This window comes from Juglans regia, chromosome 16, assembly GCF_001411555.2.
Source record: "Juglans regia cultivar Chandler chromosome 16, Walnut 2.0, whole genome shotgun sequence".
NCBI lineage: Eukaryota > Viridiplantae > Streptophyta > Magnoliopsida > Fagales > Juglandaceae > Juglans > Juglans regia.
The window spans coordinates 19,078,108-19,100,416 of NC_049916.1; positions in this window are offsets into that span (position 1 = coordinate 19,078,108).

Genomic DNA, 22,309 nt, shown 5'->3' on the forward strand with positions numbered 1-22,309 from the left:
TATCTCTTTAATCTTTTCCATCCCCCACCCCTCTTTTAATCAATTCCTTTGATCAGGATTTGACCATAAATAATAGTACCTGGCTAATACCATTGTTCAGGTGCCTTCAGAAACCCAATTCATTTTAAACAAAAAGTTAAAGGAATCTGAAATCTAACAGTTGAGGATTAAAGAAAAAGAGCTAAAGCAAATCTAGCAGCTGAAATCTAGCAGTTGAAATCTAGCAGAAATCGTAGGGACAAAAGAAAAAAAAAAGATAAAAAATTCTAATGTTTTCTCATAGAGCAACAAGTATTCATAATTTTTTATATCAAAATAATATATGACCAGCAATTTGGGCTGGCCAGATTTGACCAGTGAACACGATTAAAGTTAAAAATATTATAGATTTTTTGAGTCTATTACAGTAAATTTTTATACAAGCTAGTTAAATTTTGACCAAAATGTAATTTTGTCGATTCCACTATTAATACTCTTACCCACCACAATCTCAAACGTATACTTAATTTCGACGATGGCAATTCCCAATGCATAGGGACTCTGCGTCGGGCTTGACAATTGAAAATCGCTTTCTCTTGCCTTGCTATCATCGATATGCCCCTTAAGAATATTGGTATCGTCCAAGCCAAATGTTAATAAATCTAAATTTTAGCTTTTTTTGAGTTAAAACTCTTGCATTGAACTAGGCCAAAGGTATTTTGTGGAACTTTGATTTATAGTAATTTAGAGCTCGGTCTAGTCATATTTGGAGAGCCACTATAGAAGGACCAAATCAATATTTTATGATTTTTTCATTCAACTACCTCTCTCTCTCTCTCTCTCTCCGCTTCCATCTAGTTTTTTTCTCCAGGTACGTTTCACCTCAACTCAAGCATTATTTCCTCCGGACTTTGTTGTATTTTGGTGTTCGCAAAACCGGTTTTGCGTACAATACCCAAGCTATATCATCACGCGCGTGAAGCTACTTTCGTTTTTCAGTTTGTTGGTGTTTTTTAATAAATAGAATAATGGACCAATGGTAGAATTTGGAATTTATTTAGTCATTAAGATTGAAAGTTATATTGTATTAATTATTCGTCATTGATAGCTTATTAAGTTATTTTAATTGTTGTTTTCTGCAGTTTAGCCCGTAAGAGTAACGCCCGCATTTGATCTTATGTTGAACAACAAAACGCCTCTTGGTCCCATTGGTATTAAATTCTCATTACCGAAAAACGAAAAAAAGGGTGGAAAAAGTCTACGGATTGATTTCAAAGTCCTTTTGAGTTAATATATTTTATTCTATTTTTTAAAAAAATTGAATAAAAATATTAAAAAGTTAAAATATTTATTTTTATTTTAAAATTTAAAAAAAAAATATGATTTTTTATGTTTTGTTTGAGAGTTTGAGAAAGTGATAATGGTTAAATAAAAAATTTAAAATTGAAAGCATTTTATATTTGAGTAATGTTTGTAAAGGAAATATATGAAAATACTTTAAATAAGTTGTGCCCAAACAGACCCTAAGGGCTTGTTTGGAAAAAATTTTCATTCCAAATATTCTCATCTCATCTGATATTCTTATCTAATTCTCAAACATTACTCTAATGTAAATACTTTCAAACTAATCATTACAACCTTCTCAAAATTTCAAACAAAAAATAAAAAATAATTCAACATTTTCAAATTTTTAAATAAAAATAATATTAAAAAACTATATTCTAACAATATTATAACTTTATAATACTTTTTATACAACTTTTTTTCTCTTATTTATCAAAACCTCATAAAAAATTACTCAAACCAATGTTTTGAATACCGTACCGGAAGTCGTACCGGTCAAGGCACTAGAACGAAATATTTTAGTACCGGTACCGTTTTGTGTACCGTTTCACGATAGTCGATATATGAATAAATTATATATATAAATATATATATAAATTATATTCTAAAATAATAGTCTATATATGAATAAATTATATATAAATACATATATATATAAATTATAAATAGTTTAGTCTGAATTGGGGGTCAAAAAATAAGCTAGTAGTTTGAAAAAATGAAAAAAAAGGAAGGCCGAAATATCGGCTAGTACGAAACATATGGGGTATTTGTATCGGCCCAGTGGCCGGTATGGAAAATTTCGGCCGTATCGCCTGGTACGATAAGAAATTTAAAACTTTGACTCAAACTATCTCACAACTATTTACTACTATTATTTACAAAATTATCATTTCATCTCACTCCCTAATCTTGTCTTTAGGCTCTTTGCATTCTCAATTGTATTCCCACTTTGCACAGAGAATGGTAATTTGCCTATTTTTACATATAAGGATCCAGAACGTTTTATGAAATCAAAAGAAGTGTATAGATATTCTTGGAAAATTTTCAGACAAGAGATATATAGTTGTTTTTTTTAGTAGAGCTTTCAGCTCAACGGCTCCATAGTTGATTCGAGTTATATGAAGATGAGTTCGATTGTTATATTAGGGAGGAGACAAATCAAGAGAATGTCTATTATATCTGGTCATTTGAAAATTATCTATCGCAGAGAGTTTGAATCTTTTTTAAAAAAATGAAATTTTCGTGCTTTTACTCAAACTAATTTCGTTTTAATTTTAAAGTCATTATAGTTTTATTTTATTACTTTGTGTGTTACCAACAAAGTTCAAATTTATCAATAAGAAAAAGTGAAAAGGTCAAAAAAGAAAAATAAAAAAATACAACAGAACAAAAAAGAAAAAAAAAACAAAAAGCTTCGAAACTGATCAATGACCTTCGTATATGAGAGGATTTTTAGTTCGAATGTATGCTATCTCTGTCATTTCTGACTCTCTCACCTGTAAGTAATTTTAGACACGTAGTGCTGTCATTTTATCACAATATTATGTTAGATAATTTAAAATTAGTGATTTCAAAAATAATTTTAATTACAGAATTATTTGTTGTGATAGGACAAGATTAGTACCTCATCATTCATACTCCCAGAGTACGTGCATGTTTGGGATGGGTATGATAATATAGCTTTTTGTTTAGTTTAAGGGCAGATTTGGGGCACAAGATAAAATATAAAAGTTTTATTTCATCTCATCTCATCATTACACATTTTTTAAATCTCCATACAAAATATAATAAATAATTCAACTTTTTCAAATATATCTCAATACACATTTTTCAAATCCTAAAACAATAATAATATTAAAACATAATATTTTAAACTTCAAAATAAAACATAAAATTCTCATCCCACTCTCCAAACCTGCCCTTATAGTTATATAAGAGCTTAAAGTAATAAACACTACTAATAAAAAAATTATTTACTATTTGATAATTATTATATATTTAAAACACTTTTAAACATGTTATATTTATTTGGAAATAATTAAAAAAATAATTTTTGAAGTAAAAATGACATAAAAGATCATTTGATTTTATAAACATGAAAAATGCTATATTTACAAAACCATACATGCTGATGTGTGTCAGCTAGACTGAAAGTAATAAAAAATTTAAAATTTAAAATTTTGAATTCAAATTAAAATAGAAAATATTGATAAAATGAAACTATTGCTCAATGAAATAAGATGAGTGTAAAGTTATAATTATTTAAAAGTTATACGGTTATTATCGTCTATTAATATTTTTTTGAAGTATAATTACATTCCACAAAATCTAAAAAAGTACGTTTAAGGAATAAACATATTTTTTAACTTTTTCGATAACATAATATGAATAAATTAAACAAGTTAATTTTATCATTAAAATATTTTTAAAACTATTTAAAAATTTTTGAAGACTCCAAACACAATCCCAAACAGGCCTCCTTAAGGTCAAACTTCAAATCTAATTTTGCGTTACGCTAAGGTAATAGTGATGATCATGAAGACCAATTTGTGGGCTAGCTGTGACCAGCAAAATCAGCTATGCATTATATAATAAGGTGATTGAAGGATTTGTAGCCTCAATTTGGGGGAACATTCCTCGTTTAAAGGGGTAGATTTACTACTCCTAGCTAGAGGAGATCGATATAGAACTCTACTTTCTTTCAAGAGAAAAGCTTTCTTAAAAAAGTTTTCTTGCACTTTTTAATGGTGGTCCAACTGAAAACTCTAGCTAGTTAGAAATTTAAATAAACATAGGGCACAAGTGATCATCAAGAACATGTATAGATACATGCGTAATGTTAGATATAGTCTTAGAGTGTGCAAGCTTCGCGCACTTTTTTTTTTTTTAAAGTGTAGTCTATTAAAAAATAATTTTTTAATGTAGATCCCAGATTTATATATTTTTTTCAAAAGGCCGAAGTGCGTAGGGCTTGCACATCCTAAACTTACAAATATCGTTTCTCAAATACATATACCCACAACCTAGCTAGATGCATGATAGAGAAAACGTAAGATAGAGAATATCATTACTGCTAGCCATTAATCTTGCATTCAAGTAAAATTGACATTGTCTAGGCTGATTTCCCTCATGCAAGTGGCCATTGAACTAGGCAGGTAGGTTGATCCTGTTGTCAAATACAAGAGAAACTCTTTGAAACAGCCCTGTTGCTGTTAGGCGAAATTGGTTACACGTAAGATGATGAGGTGGTTTACAATTAAAGGAAAGCAGCTGATTAGTCCCCTTCCACTTCCCCTTTCCCTTCTCCTGCACCGAATATGTTCCAGCCTTCCCCTGCATCGAATACTCCAGCCCTTCCCCTTCCACTGCTTGGAAGCTGATTTTTAATAACAACAAAATCACTATAAAATCATTGACCATAGAAAGTCAATCTTGCCGTCGCCTTTCACTCCTTCGAGAAGGAAAGTGTTAGGTTCCTGTAATTCTGGGTTGTAATAGGGATGTAATAAACGAAATGATACTGATTTGGATGGGAAAATTAGTGTGTGGGATCTGTTTGTATAAATGCCGATGAAAATGGAAATGCTTAAGAGTGATATAGGGTTCTTCGAGGGACCCTTAAACCTCCCAAGTTTTGTATTCAATTGTTTTAAGATTTTCCAGATACCCTCTCTCTCGTTTTCAGACTCTCTAATACCCACGCAGGGGTAACAACCCAAAGCAATGAAAATAGGACACCTGTCCTGACTCTAACGGAATAAAGCAGAAAATATTCCTAACATGTTCTAGAATACTCATGGAAAGACAATTAAACGATGCACTTAAAGAAATATTGAAACGGTGCGTATAACAAGCTGAAACGGTGCGTTTTCCACTTCCTGATACTATGCGTTTTGGGATCTTCTGGTATTTCAATTAACTTCCAACACTTAGCTTCTTCGAGACTCCAGAAGTGATGCCTAGTCTGCCTTCACTGTTTGTAACCCTCATCTTCCATTCTTCTTGGCTTCACCTTCTTCTTGGCTTCATAACAATCCCTCCCCGTTAAAGGACCTTGCCCACAAGGTGCGGGTAAAGGTCCCTCATTTTCGCAAGTGATTCCCAGCTATTGTTCTCCGAAGAAGCCCCAACCCACTGGATCAAGACTTCGGTGATGGCTCGGTCTCCCAGCCGTTTCAGACGTCGATCGAGGATACCCGCAGGCTCTGGCTGTATTTCCCCGTCTGTATTGACCGGTGGAAGTGTGGGAAGAGGTTGGATCTGGTTGCCGAGTTTGCGCTTCAAGCACGAAACGTGAAACACTGGGTGTATGCGAGAAGCCGTTGGTAGATCAAGCTTGTAGGCTACCTTCCCGATTCGCTGGAGTACTTGGAATGGGCCATAAAACCATGGTGATAACTTGAGGTTGTGGCATGTGGCCAGGGAGCTTTGTCAGTAGGGCTGTAAGCGGAGGTAAACCCAATCTCCTTCTGCAAACTCTCGTTCAGATCTTTTTTTGTCTGCATAAAACTTCATGCGTTGTTGAGATTGCTGCAAATTGTATTTGAGTTGATTTTTAATCTGGTCCCGTGTAGTCAAGTGTTGATCAATAGCAACATTGAGTGCGGTGCCTGGAATATAAGAACTGAGTCTTGGTGGGCAGTACCCATATAAGGCCTCAAATGGGGAGACTTTGGTCGAAGTGTGGTACGATGAGTTGTACCACCATTCGGCCAGTGGCAACCACTTAACCCAGTCCTTAGGCTTAGTTCCTACATAGCAGCGTAAATAGCCTTCCAGAATTTTGTTTAGAGCCTCAGTTTGGCCATCGGTTTGTGGATGGTAGGCTGAGCTGTAGTGTAAAACAGACCCTTGTAATTCAAATATAGTCTTCCAGAAAACACTTAGAAATATAGGATCACAATCCGAAAGAATGATTTTGGGCATTCCATGTAATTTAAATATTTCTCGAAAGAATAACTGTGCCACATCAGCAGCTGTGAATGGATGTGCCAGTGCTAAAAAATGGCCATATTTGGTTAGTCTGTCAATGACTACCAATACCACATTAAAACCTTGGGATTTAGGTAATCCTTCCACAAAATCGAGTGATATTTCTTCACAAGCTTGCGAGGGAATGGGAAGTGGCTGGAGAAGCCCAGGGGGTAAAGTGGTCTCATTTTTATTAATTTGACAAATGTCACATTCCCTTACCAGCCGTTTGATGTCGTTCTTCATGCCTTGCCAATAGAAATCTCTTTTTGCTCGTTGATATGTTTGCAAGTATCCCGAATGGCCTGCCTGTGGATCGGAATGAATAAAACTGAGTACCTTAGCTTTGAACAGAGATTGAGGATCAATGACCAGCCTGCCCTTCTTGAAAAGCAACCCCTGTCTTAAAACATAACCTTTAGGACCCAGTTGACCAGTAGTAAGCTGCTGTACAATCTCCTTAAGCTCAGCTGAAGCTGCATATGTAGCCTTGAGTTCTTCTATCCACAAGGGAGTGGGAAATGTGAGAAGGCCCAAAAATCCTTATTGACTTAGATCTGATTCATGCCTTCGAGAAAGTGCATCTGCCACCCTATTTTCCCTTCCTTGTTTGTATTGGATCGTGAAATCATAGCCCATTAATTTTGTGATCCACTTTTGTTGCTTAACGGTGCCCACTTTTTGCTCCAAGAGGTACTTGAGTGACTGTTGGTCAGTTTTAACAATGAAGGTCTGTCCCAATAAATAGGGTCTCCATTTGTGTACTGCTGTGACTAGGGCTAGGAGTTCCTTTTCGTAAGTGGAAAGGGCTAGAGCTGTACCCTTTAATGCCTTGCTCAAATAAGCAATAGGCTGGCCCTCTTGCATTAAAACCGCCCCTACCCCACATCCACTAGCATCACATTCAATAACAAATTTCTGGGAAAAGTTAGGCAACCTTAGCACTGGGGGAGTAGATACTGCTGTCTTAAGCTTCAAAAAGGCCTCATTAGCCTTATCATCCCACTTAAAAGAGTTCTTTCTCAAGAGAGCCGTGAGAGGTGCTGCGATCAAACCATAACCCCGTATAAACTTCCGGTAGTACCCCATTAAGCCTAAGAAACCCCTCAATGCTTTAGTATTAACTGGAGTGGGCCAGTCAACCATTGTTGTAACCTTCTTGGGGTCTGCTTTAACCCCCACTCCCGAGACAATGTGACCCAAACAATCAACCTCAGCCACTCCAAATTGACATTTGGACAGTTTAGCGAACAAAGAATGTGAAAATAAGGTTTGTAGGACAAGTTTGAGATGGTCAATGTGTTGTTCCATGGTAGTGCTGTACACCAAGATGTCATCAAAAAAAACTAAGACAAATCTGCGTAAAAATGGCTTAAAAATGGTGTTCATTAGCCCTTGAAAGGTGGAGGGCGCATTGGTAAGCCCAAAAGGCATTACCAAGAATTCATAGTGCTCTTCATGAGTTCGAAAGGCCGTTTTGGGAATATCTTCTGGTACTACCCTTATTTGATGGTAGCCGGATCTGAGATCCAGCTTTGAGAACACAGCTGCCCCATGTAATTCATCTAGGAGTTCGTCAATCACCGGAATTGAAAATTTGTCCTTAACGGTCTCCTGGTTTAGTGCCCTATAATCGACACATAGGCGCCAACTTCCATCAGCTTTTCTGACCAATAAAACAGGGGATGAAAAGGGGCTTGAACTTGGTCTAATGACACCTGTCTTGAGTAACTCAGCCACTATTTTTTCAATTTCTGACTTCTGATAATAGGGGTATCGATAAGGTCTTGTAGAAATGGGGCTTGTCCCCTCCTTCAGTACAATGCGATGATCATGAGACCGCACAGGTGGCAATCCTATGGGCTCATCAAAAACGTGTTTAAAGGAGGATAAAACCTCCCTCACTTCAGAATTCTGCACCTCATTAGTCACTAGTGTAGGTTGGGCATATAATTGCAAAATTAAGCCTTTTCCTTTGTAACAAGAGTTGAGAAACAGCTTGTGGCAGTTAGTAAATGTAGTGTCTTGTAACTGAAGGCCCTTAAATGTAACTTTCTGTCCCTCCCACTGAAACTGCATACTCAGGGCAGAAAAATTCCAATTTATTGACCCAAGGGATTCCAGCCATTGAATCCCTAACACCCCATCACAACCAGCCAAGGGTAATACAAAATAAGGTATTTTAAAACGAGCACCTTGGATCTTAGTAACCACCTCATTACAAGATCCCAATGTTTCTACCATTTCACCATTTGCCACTTGTACTTGTAGTTGCAGCTCATTATTAACTTGTAGCTTTGTTTTTTTAACAATTGATGGGTCCAGGAAGTTGTGAGTACTTCCTGTATCTACTAAAATAAGCACAGATGCAGCACCAATATGTCCATATAATCTCATAGTTTTAGGGGAAGGAGTACCTGTTAAGGCATTGAGTGTAATAATTGGACCCTCTTGTGTTGTTGTTGGTGGAGGTGTGTCAGTCAAATCTGTGGTGTCATAGAACACCTCCTCACCCTTGTCATCACCCACTTGCTCTACCGGTTGTAAGAGATAAATCTTTGGGGTTTTACATACATGACCCAAATGCCACTTTTCTTCACAGTGAAAACACAACCCTTTTTTTCTTTTTTCATCCATTTGGCTAGAAAACACCCTCCTCATAGGGGTGGGAAATTTTGGAGCCTGAGCTGTATTATGAGTAGGTGCTGACCACTGATTTCCAGTGGTGTTTGGATATGTGTTTCGGTCTCCCCAAGGCTTACTAGACCTTCTTGTGCTAACCCAAAATTCTTCTTGTATTTTTGCGAGGCTAAATGCTATGTTGAGGTTCGCGGGCTTTAGCAACCGAAGAGGAAGACGGATTTCATCTTTGAGGCCACTAAGAAAACAACTCAACTTATGGTTATCAGAGAGTCCTTTGAGACGGTTTGAAAGAGACTCAAACTGAGCCTTGTACACAGCCACTGTAGAGGATTGTTTCAGCCTAGTGAGGGACTCCATTGGATTGTCATACGCTTTGGGGCCAAAGCGTAGTTGGAGTGCTTCAACGAAGGTCTGCCAGTTCGTGAACTGCCCAGTGTCAACAGCATCTTGATACCAAGTGAGGGCCTCCCCTTCCATGTGATATGAGGCCATTAAAATTTTCTGTGCCACAGGTGTTTGATAAAAAGCAAAGTAGTGATTCATCTTAAAAACCCAGCCCTCTGGGTCCTCTCCACGGAAATGAGGAAAATCTAGCTTCACTCCCCTGGGTCCATTTCCACGTTGCTCCCCTTCTGGTGCTCCATCCTGATCTGCTTCCTGTCGTTGCTGATGGTCTTGGGTAGGATTTTGAGCTTGATTTGCTAGAACTTGTCTTAGCATATCAGAGATTTGATGCATCTGTTCGCTCATTTCGTGAATGGCCTGATCATGCTGGAGTAGCATCTCTTGCTGCTGCTGTTTGGTGCGGACGTTCTCAGCCATTAGGAACGTTGGGCTCTAGATACCACTTGTTAGGTTCCTGTAATTCTGGGTTGTAATAGGGATGTAATAAACGAAATGATACTGATTTGGATGGGAAAATTAGTGTGTGGGATCTGTTTGTATAAATGCCGATGAAAATGGAAATGCTTAAGAGTGATATAGGGTTCTTCGAGGGACCCTTAAACCTCCCAAGTTTTGTATTCAATTGTTTTAAGATTTTCCAGATACCCTCTCTCTCGTTTCCAGACTCTCTAATACCCACGCAGGGGTAACAACCCAAAGCAATGAAAATAGGACACCTGTCCTGACTCTAACGGAATAAAGCAGAAAATATTCCTAACATGTTCTAGAATACTCATGGAAAGACAATTAAATGATGCACTTAAAGAAATATTGAAACGGTGCGTATAACAAGCTGAAACGGTGCGTTTTCCACTTCCTGATACTATGCGTTTTGGGATCTGCTGGTATTTCAATTAACTTCCAACACTTAGCTTCTTCGAGACTCCAGAAGTGATGCCTAGTCTGCCTTCACTGTTTGTAACCCTCATCTTCCATTCTTCTTGGCTTCACCTTCTTCTTGGCTTCATAACAGAAAGCAGCTGATTTGGAAAAAAAAAAGTTTGGAAAAAAATTATTTTCTTTTATTTTTTCACTTGTAAAAAAAAAATGATTCTCAGTTTTGTTTTCCATCAATCTTCAATGAAAGCAAGTTACTCTACAGGACTTTGAGCATAATATATACAATCCTAAAGGGTTGTCAACGAGCAGAAATGTTACTTGCAACAACAGTCTGTGTGCACACCGTAGTCGATGCATTGGAACATTCGACAATTGCCCTTATATGGTCTCTTATGTCTCAGTTGAAACATCTATATCTGGGATATTGGTAGAGGATGTTCTGCACTTAACTACAAAAGATAGTTATCAGGAACTTGTTGAGGCATACATAAAAGGGCAGTTGCCGTCGAGAGGCAGTTGCCGGTTCTCTGCCGTCAGAAATGAGTGGGGTGCCGTCGAGTTTGGGTTGGGATGGAGTGGGGTGCCGTCAGGTGGTGGGATCGAATAGGAAGAAAGGGGAATGGAGTGTGTTGTTCGGGTGTAGTGAGATGCATGATAATGGTGTTAACATGCTTACGTGTTGCATTCTGATTGGAGGGCTGGTTTTCTGAGATAACCAGATGGGTTGGCCTCCAGGTTTTCCCCAAATACAATAATGACAAACAAGTAAAAGCAAACACAAGCAAATCAATCACATGACACATAATTAACGTGGTTTGACAATGTGCCTACATTTACAGAGCTGCAAAACATTTTATTATGACGATGAATCGCAAAATACACTTTGGGTGATATCTCACTGTTCAGAATACTTAGGGCATACTAAGCTGTTCATTAATTATATATTTTTGGTGTCACCCGGTGGGAATCCTAATTTTAATTTTTCAGCATTATTTGCTTGAGTGGCATGTCGAGCGAGATTCGAGCGAACTCTTTGTCTAAGCTTTGCTTGAGCCACCTGTCAGGGGAAAGTCGAGCAAACTTTCCGCCTGACGCTAGCTTTTTCTGACCGCAAACAGTGTCAAAATGTTTCCAGCCCTAGTGTAACACCCCATTCTCAAGGGATATGAGTGTCACATAATTTTCATAAAATATAACCTAGCAAGAGATCTCATATTTAATAACATGAAATTTTTATTTATTTCATAAAAAAAAATTGTCTAATAAAATGTCTTCCAAAAACATTAAATCAATAAACTGAATAAAATTTGTGTCATAAAAATAATTTTATTATAGGAAGTCTGAAATTAAATCAACTACTCATTCTAATCATGGTCTGCCTTCTCGTGTTCATCGTCCTCACTTGGGTGGTTAAAAATATAAAATAGACTAAAATGAGTCGAAAACTTAGTAAGAAATTCATAAGAACGTAAAGGTAATAGATACAAGATTCTTCATAAGAAATTTCATACTGAGAGTTTAATCACGTATGTTTATGCTTATGTTTATACTATGCATAACTGATTTGTCTGAATTAACTAACTAATCTGAATAATCTGACTTAACTCACTGATGTGAGTGGCCAACACCTTTAACCTTGTGTGCAAAGTTGTGCATCGGACCCACAGCCCGCTGTAGCAAGGGGAGCTGCTGATAGTATTCTGGCATACTATAGTAGACCACACTTGAGTCCGTGGCTTGCATATCTACCCTGAAACTGCATTGGTCCCATGACTCTGAATGACCATCTAATTAAACTGATCTAATCTTATATTGCACTTAAACTTAAGATAACTTACATGTCTTATGCGACGTGAAATGCATGATATACAATACTGATATAAATAACTATAATTTTCTGAATCTGAACATGATGTTGAATGACATGATCATGTGTTGTGCTTGGTGACATGCTTGCATATGACATGAGTGGTCTTACCCAGAGGATGCCGAAGTGCAACGGTGGTGGCTAGTGGCTGGAGATCAACTCAAATTATTTCACTACTATTCACAAACTATCTTACTACTATTTACAAAATTATAATCTCATCTCACTCTTTAAGCTTGTCCTTAGGCACTTTGCATTCTCAGTTATATACCCTCTTTGCACAAAGTGTGGTACTTTGCCTATTTTTACATATACGAAGAACGTTTTATGAAATCAAAAGAAGTGTATAGATATTCTTGAGAATTTTTCAAACAACAGATATATATATATATATTTGTTTTTTCTAGTGAAGCGTTTAGCTTAACCACTTCATAGTTGGTTCGAGTTATATGAAGATGAGTTGGATTGTTATATCAGGGAGGAGACAAGTCAATAGAAGGTCTATTGCATCTGTTCATTTGAAAATTGCCTACCGTTGAGGGTTTGGATCTCCTTAAAGAAAACGAGATTTTCGTGCCTTCCAAACTAATTTCGTTTTAATTTTAAAGTTATTATAATTTTATTTTATTACTGTGTATGTCACCAACACAATTCAAGTTTATCAATAAGAAAGAGTGAAAAGGTAAAAAAAAAATACAACAGAACAAAGAAAAACAAAAAGCTTCGGAGCTAATCAATGACCTTAATTCATATATAAGAGGATTTTTAGTTTGAATGCATGGTATCTCTGTCATTACTGACTCTCTCACCTAGAAGATCAATTAAAATTAGTGATTTCAAAAATAATTTTAATTATAGAATTATATGTTGTGATAGTACAAGATCAATACCTTATCATTCATACTCCGAGAGTATGTGCATGTTTAGAATTGCAGTGGATAATATAGCTTTTAGTCTAAGGCTTATAGTTATAGAGCTAAAGCAATAAACACTACTAATAAAAAGTTATTTACTGTTACATTTTGAAACACTTTGAATTAAAAACATATAGTTAACAATAAACACTTTTGTTAACTATATGTTTAAAACACTTTGAAACATGTTACATTTTTTTTTAAATAATTAAAAAGATAATTTTTGAAGTGGAAATGACATAAAAGGTCATTTGATTTTTTAAAAATGGAAAATGCTATATTTACAAAACCATACATGCTAAGTGTCAACTATTGAAAATGATAAAAAAAACTTCAAATCTAAAATTTGAAATTCAAATTAAAATAGAAAATATTAATAAAATGGACTATTACTCAATAAAATAAGACCAGGGTAAAGTTGTAATTATTTAAAAGTTATGCGGAAATTTTGGTCTATTAATTTTTTTTCTAAAGTATAATTACATTCCGCAAAATTTGAAAAAGTACGTTCAAGGAATATACGTATTTTTTAGCTTTTTTTATATTAAAAAATACATTAATATGAATAAACTAAACAAGCTAACTTTATCATTAAAATATATTTTTTTAAAATATTTAAATAATTCTTAGACTCCCAAACGGGTCCCTTAAGGTGAAACTTCAAATCTAATTTTGCGGTGCGCTAAGGTAATAGTGATGATCATGAATACCAATTTGGGGGCTAGTTGTGACCAGCAACTCAGCGATGCATTATATAATAAGGTGATTGAAGGATTTGTAGCCTCAATTTGGGGGAACCTTCCTTGTTTAAAAAGGTAGATTTACAACTCCTAGTTAAAGGAGGAACAAATCGAATGATAGAGGAGATGTAGAACTCTACTTTCTTTCAAGAGACAGGCTTTCTTGAAAAAGATTTCTTGTACTTTTTAATGGTGGTCCAGTTGAAAACTCTATCAAGGTAGAAATTTAAATAAACATAGGGCACAAGTGATCATCAAGAACATGTATAAATATATGAGTAATGTTATATACAGTTTTAGAGTGTGCAAGTTCGGCGCACTTTTTTTTTTTTTAAATAGTGTAGTCTATTAAAAAATAATTTTTTAATGTGGATCTCAGATTTACACTTTTTTCAAAGAGTCAAAGTGCGCAGGACTTGCACGTCCTAAAACTGCAAATATCATTTTTCAAATACATATACCCACAACCTAGTTAGATGCATGATAGAGAAAACGTAAGATATAGAATATCATTACTGCTAGCCATTAATCTTGCATTCAAGTGAACTTGACATTGCTTAGGCTGATTTCCCTTATGCAAGTGGCCATTGAACCAGGTAGCTAGGTTGATCATGTTGTCAAATACAATGATGACAAACAAGTAAAAGCAAACACAAGTAAATCAATCACTTGACTCACAATGAACATGGTTTGGTAATATGCCTATGTCTACATAGGTGCAATGGATTTTATTATAATGAGGAATCACAAAATACACTTTGGGGTGATATCTTACTATTCAGAACACTTAGGGCATACTAAAGTGTTCATTAATTATATAGTTTTGGTGTCACATGGTGGGAATCTTAATTTTAATTTTTCGGCATTATTCATTCGAGCGGCATGTTTAGCGATATTCGAGTGAACTCTTTGCCCGAGCTTTGCTTGAGCCACCTGTCATGGGAACGTCGAGCAAACTTTCAGCCTGGGACTGGCTTTTTCTGACCGCAAACAGTGTCAACATTTTTCCAGCCCAAGTGTAACACCCCATTTCCCAAGGGTTAGGAGTGTCATGTAATTTTCATAAAATATAACTCGACAAGAGATCTCATATTTAATAACATGAAATTATCATTTATTTCATAAAAAGAATTGTCTAATAAAATGTCTACCAAAAACATTAAATCAATAAACTGAATAAAATTTGTGTCATAAAAGTAATTTTATTCTAGGAAATCTGAAATTAAATCAACTGATCGATCCTTCTAATCCTGGTCTACTTGCTCATGTTCATCATCCTCACTTGGGTAGTTAAAAACATGAAATAGACTAAAATGAGTCAAAAACTTAATAAGAAATTCATAAGAACGTAAAAACAATAAATACAAGATTCTTAATAAGAAATTTCATGCTGAGAGTTTAAATCATATATGTTCATGCTTATGTTTATGCTATGCAGGACTGATTTATCTAAATTAACTGACTGATCTGATTTATCTGAATGATCATACTTAACTGACTAATATGAGTGGCCAAGATCATTAACCTTGTGTGCAAGATTTTGCACCAGCCCCACGTCCCGCTGTAGCAGAGGGAGCTACTGAGCTACTGATAGTATTCTTGCATACTATGGTGGCCACGCTTGAGTCTGTGGCTTGCATATCCATCCTGAAACTGAATTGGTACCATGAGTCTGAATGGCCATCTGATTAAACTGATTTAATTTATCTTGCACTTAAACTTAAGATAGTTTACGTGTCTTATGCGACGTAAAATGCATGATATTGAATGACATGATCATGTGTTGTGCTTGGTGACATGCTTGCATATGACATGAGTGACACATAAAAAAATTGGCTATCAAAAAATTGGCTCTAATAATAATTTATATAAGCTGAACTATGACGTCCCTAATTTGTGATCAAATTACTTACCTCGTATTGCAAATTCCAAAATTTCACTTTGTAAATCGTTACCTGTACATAATATCATATGTCACTAATTTCCTAATAAATGTCGTGACATTCTATTTAATTAAATTGAAATCATAGAGAATAATTTAATAGGAATAATTTAATAAATATTATGATATATGCTAAAATTAAGAAATAATAATATGATTCAAAAGTCACAACATATTCCTTTATTTTCCTATTAATATTATAGCATAATAATTTTATCAAAATCCAATAAAATAAACATTGAAAAATTATTCTACTAATTAAACTTGATTATACTTAAAATCCAAATTCTTGTAATTTATTATCGTATTCAAATCATAAATGAATATTTAATATAATTTAAATTGTATACAAGTTATAAGTGTCAACTATATGCAACAAGGACCAAATTAAAACCAAGTCAATATATTAAATCTGTAAGTAAAAATAGGCCGACATAAATAGACCCATTTTAAACACATTTTGTCATGCCCACACAAAAGCTAAAAATGTACCACTCCAAAGATTTCAAGAGACATTTTACAAAAGCTGAAAGGTAGAGTCAAGAAGGTTGGAGGGCATTATTTTGAAATAATAAAAAAGTTTGCAGGGCTTATGGGAACGCTGATATACTACAAAAGTCAAATAGTAGTTTTATAATTAACTAAAAAGCATGAAAGGCTTTATGGAAAAACTAAGCTAAGATAGAAATTGTGATACACGACAAAGCCAATAGGGAAAAAATAGGATTACACAAACCATGAGACTTCAGCTTCTAGAGGCTTTTACAGAAGTTAAAAAATATTGTGTGAAGGGTAATTTGGTGATATGCATAGAGGTGTAGGGATTTATTGGATAAAGCTGAAATAAAAGTAAAGGAGATCCAACACAGATGCACGAAAACATAAAGAGACGAACATTGAAGAAGAAAGGCATCGTGCAAATCAGTGAGGTGTTCGGGCTTATCGTGAGAACCGTGAGAGAAAGCAGAAGTCGTGTGATGACGAATTTGGGTGGCTGGACAGAGATCAGTGACGACAAAACTTTCGAAAGTAGAGAAATATTGTTAGAACGAAGAAAATGATAATGAAGGAAAACAAAGATATTGGCGTGGTCTTACCGAGAGGATGCCGGAGTGCAATGGTGGTGGTTAGTGGCTGGAGATCAACGGCGACAGAAACTCTGAGAGATAAGTTGGAAATGTGCCATTAGCTCTAGAAGGAGAGGGTCAAAACGGAAGAGAGTGTGTGCAACAGTTCAACTCACCGAGGGACAACCTGCAGTGGTGGGTTTGGTGAAGATCGATGGCGGTGTAAAACACTGTGAGAGGCCTCTATTTGTGGCAAAATACCAAGAGAAGAAAAGAACAATAATACATTTAGTCTTGATGGTGGTTACAGAGAATGAATTAAGTTGAGGAAGTGTGTAAATTGACGAGAAATTATAACCACGAAAGAAATGGGAAGCGTTGAAGTTGGATGGCGATCTACGCCAGTCACGGCTGGGGTCTACTTCAAACGGGGTGGTGGAGAAGTACAGACTGGCTAGGCTCTATTTGTTTATGTGAAACAGAGGCTGATTTCTCTATTGAGTTTGTGTTGTTTACTTTGTCAGTGTGTTGAAGAGTCGACAAATGGGAAAATATGTAGATGGAGATCGGGGTTTGACGTGTTTAAGCCGGAGTGGTTCGAAGAATTCCCAGTGGGAGGGGGATTCGGTATGGTTACGAGATTAGAGGGATATGCGTGGAGGAAGAGATCTTAGCAGTTTGAGTCGTGGGGGAAGTGCAGTTTGAATTAAATACGTTTAAAAACACAAAGAATTAAAAATTTTGATAGGCTCTTAATTCGTAGTTAATAATTGATTTAAAAATGTTTATGAAACAACTAAAATAAATAAACAAATAAAAAGTTTAAAAAGTTTGAAAATAATAATAATAATAATAATGATGATGATGATGATGATGATGATGATGATGATGAATAAATTTACTTTATTGTCCAAATTTTGAACCTGCATGTTACATTAAGCCTCTTTGAATATCTGTCAAAAAAATCATAATGCATCATTATCGGGTCGGATCATCAAATCGGGCCGACACACCAATAATATTAAGCTCCACAAACCTAACAGATCCAAGATAACTTGCAATATATATATATATATATATATATATATACACACCAATATCTTAGTTCATGAAATATGGGATGCATTGAAAAACAAGAGATGGAAGAATGGGGTGTTTTTGCAGTGCAGGGGCCCTGATATGAAAATTGCACGTGAGAAACTTGAATGGAGCTTTCTGGGCTCGTTAATTTCAACAGTGAAAAGAGATAAAATGGTTTTAGATGAATTAAATAAAATATTATTTTTTAATAATATTATTATTATTTTAAGAATTAAAAAAATTAAATTATTTATTATATTTAATATAAAAATTTTAAAAAAATTATGATGATAAGATGATATAAATTGAGAGTATTTTTAAATCTAAACAGGACCTTTAATTGCTTTGAATTCTATCTAAAAGTAATGCCTTGGTTTTAGTCATTTTTGGGTTCAACGGATCAAACAGTACTGCTGCGCGAATATCAATTGATCATGTGCAGTAGTCAATGATATATATATATATATATATATATATATATATAAAGAGCCTATCAAACTGAAATTTCTTGTTTTAAAGGAGAAAAGTAATTTTCTGTTAACTTCCCTTTAAATCCGTCTGCATCGTCTAACTTCATTTATTTCATTGGTTGCTGTAAAAGAATATTTATGAGAATAGAAAGTAACGCTTCCAACACCAACCTCTTCGCATTCATCGCTCTCTATCAATTTCTCTCCTTTCTGAAAACCTCTCGAGCAAAAGGTGATCTGGAAATGTCGTCAGGGCAACAGAGGGCGCCAACAATGGGCTCTTCTTCGCCAGCAGAGGGCGCCAGTGGCAGACTATAACGCCGATTTAGGGGAGAAAATGAGTTGTGGAGAGTGGATGAGAAAATCGCGATGGTTGGGTTCACTATTTCTTTCTCGACACGGGAAGCAGGTGGTCGGTGACATTTTTTTTTTCCAAAAGATTGCTTCTAAAAGGTTAATCTGCCCAGTATTTCTCATTCTTTTTAATTTTTTTTAGGTTTTTGTGGTTTCGAAGTTATGAGGTTTTATGAGGTTTTTAAATGGATTCCTAAGGCTTGACGGAAATCGCAATCAATAGAAGCCTGCTCGATGGAAATTTGTTAGCCGGATTTTGAGTAAATGTTTTTGGCATCTTGTACTTCGAATTTGGATTTTTGCAGATTTCTGGACCTCTGTTTCGTGCATTTGGGTATGTGTAAATAGTTTTGCATTTAGGGTTTTTGCGTTTAATTTGTATGGGTTTTGTCATGTGAATATCTTATGCTAAATTGTGACGTTTTCTGTTTTTCCTTTTTCTACTTCATTTTGTGCAAAGTGGTTGTACCTCTGAACACTTGACAAAAAAAATATGAAAACGACGTGGGAATTAAGATATTCTACATACAAAACCAAGCATAGGCATCCTAGATCTCTATTTTTTTACTTTTTCAAATTAGTATCTTTTTCTAAGAGAATCATTCTTAGCTATTTTTTGTCTATTTGAGTAGTTTTTCCTTTTATTTTTACTTATTCTTCATCTGAATCATAGAGACCGACGGCATTCTGTTTGTACTGTAATTCGTCGAGGCAATTGCTTTGCTTTAGTTGTATGGGTTTGTTAGATGATAAAGGGTAAAAAGCTACAAGTCGTTTTGTATTTCCAGTTTTTATATTCTCTTATTTTCTTACACAGCTGTAAATATAGAAGGATTTTACTTTCTGTTAGTTTGTTACATAGGATACTTGTATAAAGGCTACGGCCTCCCTTCCTTTTCTCTGTGAACAGTACAATATACAGAATCGGTTTCTACCAAGCCTCTATCAACACTCTCTGTTTCCTGCTTTCCCCTTCTTACCATTAACTTACATGGTATCAGAAAGCCATTAAGAGCAACGATGGAGTTCTCCGAGCCAAATACCCCACCTGATTCACCAACCCACTCAGACCTTCATACAAACCCTCCCTCTCGATACCTCAATCTTACAGATCCCACAAACCCTTACCGCTTAGATCACGGCGATAGTCCTTCAATCATTCTCGTTGCTGATCTACTCACCACCGAAAATTACACAATCTGGTCCCGTGCGATGAAACGAGTATTACGAGCTAAGAACAAGCTCGGATTCATCAACGACACCTTACCCAAACCCAAATGACCCCTTACTCGACCTCTGGAATCGTTGCAATGACATGGTAGTGTCATGGATTCAAAATTCCATCACTCCCTCTCTCAAATCCAGTGTTGCCTTCGTCGACGATGCATACGAGATTTGGCTGGATCTTCATGAACGACTGTCTCACCAAAATGGGCCCCGAATATTTCAATTGAAGAAAGCTTTGGCTTCCCTTTCTCAAGAACATGACTCGGTAAGCATCTATTATAGCAATCTAAAGACTCTTTGGGATGAAATGGCAATTTATGATCCTCTTCCATCTTGTTCCTGCGGCACTATGAAGATTCTTTTAGCCCGATTACAACGGGATTGTGTTCTACAATTTTTAATGGGTTTGAATGATTCTTTTTCACCCATTCGTGACCAGATCATGCTTCTAGACCCTCTTCCCCCTGTTTCTAAGGTTTTTTCTCTTGTACAGCAACAAGAACGCCATCACCAAATTACCTCTATTCCTCAACCTTCTGAAACCCTAGCCCTTGCTGCCAAGAAGCCTTATAACCCTTCCAAACCATCCCACACAAATCAAACCAATCCCCGAAAGGACCGTCCCTATTGCACTCACTGCAAAATTTCAGGTCACACTATCGATAATTGCTTCAAACTTGGCAATGCCGAACCTCCCCTTTGTACCCATTGCAATATGACTGGTCACTTGGTTGAGAAATGCTATAAGCTAAAAGGGTATCCACCGGGTCACAAATTCCATACCAAACAACCTCCTAGTTCTCATGCTAATCTATCTTTTGCTCTTGAATCTGATGGTTTCGGTGAGGACAAGGTGGGTTTGACAAAGCTACAATATCAGCATCTGCTAGCTCTACTACAACCTCAGGATCCTATCTCGGCTAATGCCCTGCGTTCAAATAACTCAGCCTCACACTCCAATATGTCTGGTATACTCAATTGCCTTTCAACACACACACACGCCTCTTTGGCTTCACCCAACACAAATTGGATAATTGATACTGGTGCTACAGACCACATGGTCTGTAGCACCTCCCTGTTTTCATCCATTACTTCCACAGTTTCATATTCTGTTAAGCTTCCAAATGGAAGCTCAGCATCCGTGACCCATGTTGGTACCATCCATTTGACCAACACTGTTATTCTCAGAGAAGTCCTTTGTGTCCCCTCTTTTAATTTCAATTTAATTTATGTCCCAAGATTGACCAAGTCTAATAACTGTTGTTTTATTTTTTTTTCTTCTCACTGTTTCATTCAGGACCTGCATTCTTGGACAACGATTGGGAAGGGTGATCTACTGCATGGACTTTATCATTTTCGCTGCTCAGATGTGTCACCCACTGCCCTTACCAATTATTTTTCCATTTATAAACACAAACCACACACAGATCTCACACATTTTGCTTTTGTTGCACAAAATCCAACTCCACACAACCTATGGCATTGTCGCCTAGGTCACTTATCCAACCATAGGCTTCAATTAATCAAAGATCTATCTGTAGACACTCATAGCTCTCTTACTAATGCAATGCCTTGCACCTTGTGTCCTTTGGCAAAATTCAATAAATTGCCTTTTCCTGATAGTTCTCATTCTTCTTCTAATATATTTGAAACCATCCATTGTGACATTTGGGGACCTTCCCCAACAATAGCACAAGATGGTTCCAAATATTTCTTAACTATTGTGGATGATTTTTCACGTTCCACGTGGCTTTATTTACTCAAAACCAAGGCTGAAACCCGCAAGTGCATTGAGTCTTTCTATCATTTAATTGAAACCCAATTTAACATGAAACTTAAAATCTTAAGAAGTGACAATGGTGTTGAATTTCAAATGAAAGAATTTTTTTCACAAAAAGGGCATTATTCATCAAAGAAGTTGTGTGGCAACCCCTCAACAAAATGGCATTGTTGAGAGGAAACACCAACACTTATTAAATGTCAGTAGAGCCCTCATGTTTCAATCGGGTTGCCACATAAATATTGGAATCATGCTGTCCTCACAGCAACATACATCATTAACAGACTCCCTACACCTCTTTTGAAAAACAAAACCCCATATGAGCTCATTTTTAAACAAAAACCAACCTACACTCATATGCGCGTTTTTGGATCTTTGTGTTTTGCTGCCACTATTTCCCAAGGCAGAACCAAATTCCAACCTAGAGGCCGTGTCTGTGTTTTTATTGGCTATCCTTTTGGGATTAAAGGCTATAAACTTTTAGATATTCAAAACAACACCATCTTCATTTCAAGAGATACTATTTTTCATGAATTTGTGTTTCCTTTTCACATCAGTAATCCTAATTTTTCTCCCTCAACAGATTTCCCCCCATCTCCTTTCTCTCTTAATTCACCTCCAACTACACAAATTAATTCCTCTCCTCC